Here is a 4710-nt window from a genome sequence, read left to right on the forward strand (position 1 = left end):
AAGTGTGTGGCCCACAATCCCCCCCCCCCCGCTAGATTTAAAGGGCCCTCCAGCTGATCGACAGGCCACACGGTCCCCACTGATCAGCTGAAACCTTTTACATTGGGAAGGTGGGGAGGGAGAGGGGTGGCCAGGCAGGTGGTCTCTCTTGGGTGCAGGGCTTGGGGGTGGGGCTTGGGGGATTTCCCCCCCCCTCCGGAATGCCCCCCCCCAAATCCCCCCACCGGAGCCATGAGGGTAACTGGCAACCCTGCTCTGTGACCCTTGCTCTGTGTCCAGAGGAAGGCTGAAATCCTCCAGGATCCCTGGCCAAGCTGGCCTAGGGAGAAATCCCTGCCTGACCCCAAAATGGCAATTGGCATTATCCTGGGCATGTAAGAACTGGCCATGAAAACCGAGCTGGGTAGAGACGCCAGTCTGGCCCTCAGGCCAACAGCTTCTTTCCACCCGGAGTGAAAGAGAGCAGCCTCACAATCAGGGCTATTTTGGGGCAGGAACGCACAGGAACAGAGTTCCGTCTGGCTCCCGAGTTGGCCACACCCAGCAGGAACTCATTAGCATAACAGGCCACACCCAACAGCAGAAACTCATTAGGACTGGCTACATTAGGGGTGTGTGGCCTAACATGCAAAGGAGTTCCTGCTACAAAAAAGGCCCTAGGTTTTGACAGCAAACAAGGTAAACAGAACAACAAGCAAAAGGTGAGTGTGTCTGGATGACCACACTTCCGCGAACATGGGGTGTGTGGCCTAATATGCTAATGAGCTGTGCTGTCAGGGGTGTGTCCTAATAAGCAAATGAATTTCTGCTGTTGGGTGTGGCCTATTATGCTAATGAGTTCCTGCTGGGCTTTTTGTACAAAAAAAGCCCTGGCCACAATGATAGCAAACACATTCTTCTGTGGAACTGACATCATTCCAGTGTTGACATCGGAACAGATGCTTCCCGTTTTCTTTGAATGGTAATGCCGGCATGGTCTGATCTGTAATAGCTCCATAGAATATTTTTTCAGGAACCCCGAGTTAGATTTGAAAATAATATGTGGCTAAGGGGAACATGTAAGAACACGTGTAACAAGTTAAAAACGTTACATACAGTTTGACTCTCTGTTTCTATTAAATGTTAGGGATTGAAAAATATAGCACCTTCTTGTATGTATGGTGGAATTTTTGGAGGTCTAGGAATACTGGGATGAAAGACTGAAATAGTTGTCATGATTTTGTGTGACCTTGTAACCCACCCTGAGCCCGTTCGCGGGGAGGGCAGGATAGAAATTGAATTATTTAAAACCAAGGGAATGGTCCCCAGAGACTGGACTGTGTCCGGAATTCAGTACCATCCTGTCTCGTTGCCTGATAACATCTTAGGCAGCGGGAGACCCCCCAGCAGCAGCCTGCAGGTGAGGAATCGCTCCAGGCTCCTGTGGGATTGTGGAAAGGGAAGGGAGGTGGAGCCGGTGGGACTGCTGAGAAGGGTGGCGCCTCTTGTGCTCAGCCATCCTGAGTCTCTCTGAACAAGGAACGTTTGGGGGACTGGGCTGCTCTCTTTCACTCAGGGCAGAAATCAGGTGTTGGCCTGAAGGCCAAACTGGAGTCTCCAGCTCAGCTTTCACGGCCCATTCTTCCATGCCCAGGGTAATGCCGACCGCCATTTGGGGGTCAGGCAGGAATTCCCCCCAGGCCAGATTGGTCAGGGATCCTGGAGGGATCCTTCCTCTGGGCACAGAGCAGGGGTCACAGAGTGGAATTCCCTTAGGGTTGCCAAGTATAACTTACCTCCGCAGCGGGGGACTCCCGGGTGGATCCCGGTGCGCGTGCGCACCGCACGCACATCACCAGGAAGTGACGTTATGACGCCAGGCATGCTGGGGCCGGGGCCCCGCCCATTCGAGGGGAAACCATAGTTTCCCCTTGGATGGTCATGGCCCCGCCCCCAGCGTGCCCGGCGTCATAACGTCACTTCCTGGCCCCGATTCCGCAGCGGCAGAAATCGGGCCACCAAAGCGAGGGTTTACCCGCCCACCCGCCCCCACTTGGCAGCCCTACATTCCCTGTGTTGCGCAAGGGTTGGACTAGATGACCCTTGAGGTCCCTTCCAGCTCTGTGTTCCACTTGGGAAGGCTCGGGGTCGTAATGCGGGTCCTCCTTCCACTGCCAGCCGGCTGGGTTTACGTGTGGGTCAGCTGGTGGTGCCGGGGAGCCACAGGGGGCTGCCGACTGCCACTCAGCCACTCTTGATCGCTCTTGATGGTGCTCCACCCTCGAGCCCCTCCGCCATTTTGAAGGAGCCTCACCCTGCCTGCTGATGCTGCAGTGAAGCAGGCCGATGCTCCTGGCAAATTGTCAAGCAGCCCAAGAGCAGCGTGCAAAGCTGCTCCTTAGGAATTCCCTCCTGGGCCATCACTGACACGTTTCCATGAAGTTGACTGCTTTAAGTGTGGGTGGAAACCCAGATTCTGCCCTGCCCTCTCCTGGGCTCTCCTTACCCCACTAACAGCCTCACTCTAGCAACATCCAGGGCTGGAAGTGCCACGCAAACTTCCTGGGGGCCTGTGTGGAGCGTGCAGGGCCCAGGAGGGGAAAGGGCAGCCAACTTTGCCCTTTCTGAAACAGGCAGTCAGGGAGCAGATTAAGGTGAGTGAGACTCAGGGCCAGCATCTTTACCCTGAAAAGAAATGGACTCACTCCAAAGGAACATAAGAACATAAGAGAAGCCAATGTTGGATCAGGCCAATCGCCCATCCAGTCCAACACTCTAGCCAAAAATACCAGGTGCCATAAGGAGGTCCATCAGTGGGACGAGGACGCTAGAAGCCCTCCCACTGTCGCCCCCCCCCAACACCAAGCATGCAGAGCATCACTTGCCCCAGAGTTCCTATCTATACCTTGTAGCTAACAGCCACTGATGGATCTCTGCTCCATGTGTTTATCCAGTTCCCTCTTGACGCCCTCCATGCTTCTAGCCGCCACCAGTGTTCCCTCTAAGCTGAGTTAGTGTGAGCTAGATCACAGTTTTTTACTTTCGGAATCACAGATTTTTGTCTTAGCTCAGGAAGGATGGCTCCAGAGCAAACTAATTTATGCAGTAGCCAAATTGCTCGCTCACAACTTTAATGCCAGCAGCTCACAAAGTAGAATATTTGCTCACAAGGCTCCACAGCTTAGAGGGAACAGTGGCCGCTGCCACCTCCTGTGGCAGTGGAGTCCATGTGTTAATCACTCTTTGGGTGAAGAAGTACTTCCTTTTATCCGTTCTAACGCGACCGCTCAGCAATTTCATGGAGTGCCCACGAGTTCTTGTATTGTGAGAAAGGGAGAAAAGTACTTCTTTCTCTGCCTGCTCTATCCCACGCATAATCTTATAAACCTCGATCATGTCACCCCTCAACCATTGTTTTTCCAAGCTAAAGAGCCCCAAACGCTTTAACCTTTCCTCATAGGGAAAGTGTTCCAATCCTTTTATCATTTTAGTTGCCCTTTTCTGCACTTTTCCCAATGCTATAATATCCTTTTTGAGGTGTGGTGACCAGAACTGCACACAGCATTCCAAATGAGGTCGCACCATGATTTATACAGGGGCATTATGATACTGGCTGATTTGTTTTCAGTTCCCTTCCTAATAATCCCCGACATAGCATTGGCCTTTTTCATTGCAGTCACACACTGTGTCGACATTTTCATCGAGTTATCTACTACGACTCCAAGATCGCTCTCTTGGTCAGTCTCTGCCAGTTCAGACCCCATCAACGTGTATTTATAGTTAGGGTTTTTGGCCCCAATGTGCATCACTTTGCTCTTGGCCACATTGAACCCCATTTGCCATGAATGGATGTCGAACTCAGTCCCATGGCTGGGCCTCCGCAGCTCCCCGAGGTCCTGAGACCAGTGTTCCCTCTAAGCTGAGTTAGTGTGAGCTAGCTCACGTTTTTTTAGACTCCGGCTCACACTGTTTTGTCTTAGCTCAGGAAGGATGGCTCCAGAGCAAACTAATTTATGCAGCAGCCAAATCGCTCGCTCACAACTTTAATGCCCGTAGCTCCCAAAGTAGAATTCCTTCTCACAAGACTCAACAGCTTAGAGGGAGCAATGCCCAAGACCGAGGCCTCCACCCCGGAAGGCAGCCTTCACCAGCACTGGAAACTGCTGATCTGGAAGGCTCCGCTCTGGTGCGCCAAAACCGCAGGAGAGCCAAGAGAAGCTGCAGTAGAGCAAAACTTCACAGGCCAAGCAAAAGCCTGTGGGAACCAACTGCCAACCAGCCGCTGCATTTGAACACCGAGGAACCGAGCCAGATGGACCAGCTGACCAATGAGGAGCCAAACCGACACACGGATCCCAGGGGCCCAGAGAAACGGAAGGGGAGCTGAGCTGACAAGCTGAAATCCAAGCCCACGGTGGGAGCCACGCCACCGCCAATCGGAGCTTCCTCCACTCAGCCAGGCCGGCACCCAGATGACGTGGGCTGGCCAGCACGGTGGCTTGAGGCTCCCGTCGTTCTGCCCATCAGATGGGGACTAGGCGGGAAGGCCTCCTCCTGACCCCTCCGCTCCAGGTGACTGGTGAAAAGGCAGGGCAAACTGGGGAGGGGGCGTCACTAGTGTTCCCTCTAAGCTGAGTTAGTGTGAGCTAGCTCACCGTTTTTAAGCTTCTGGCTCACATATTTTTGTCTTAGCTCAGGAAGGATAACTCCAAAGTAAACTGATTTATGCAG

The sequence above is a fragment of the Gekko japonicus genome, unplaced genomic scaffold (assembly GCF_001447785.1).
Source record: "Gekko japonicus isolate JY-2015 unplaced genomic scaffold, Gekko_japonicus_V1.1 scaffold1420, whole genome shotgun sequence".
Lineage (NCBI taxonomy): Eukaryota > Metazoa > Chordata > Lepidosauria > Squamata > Gekkonidae > Gekko > Gekko japonicus.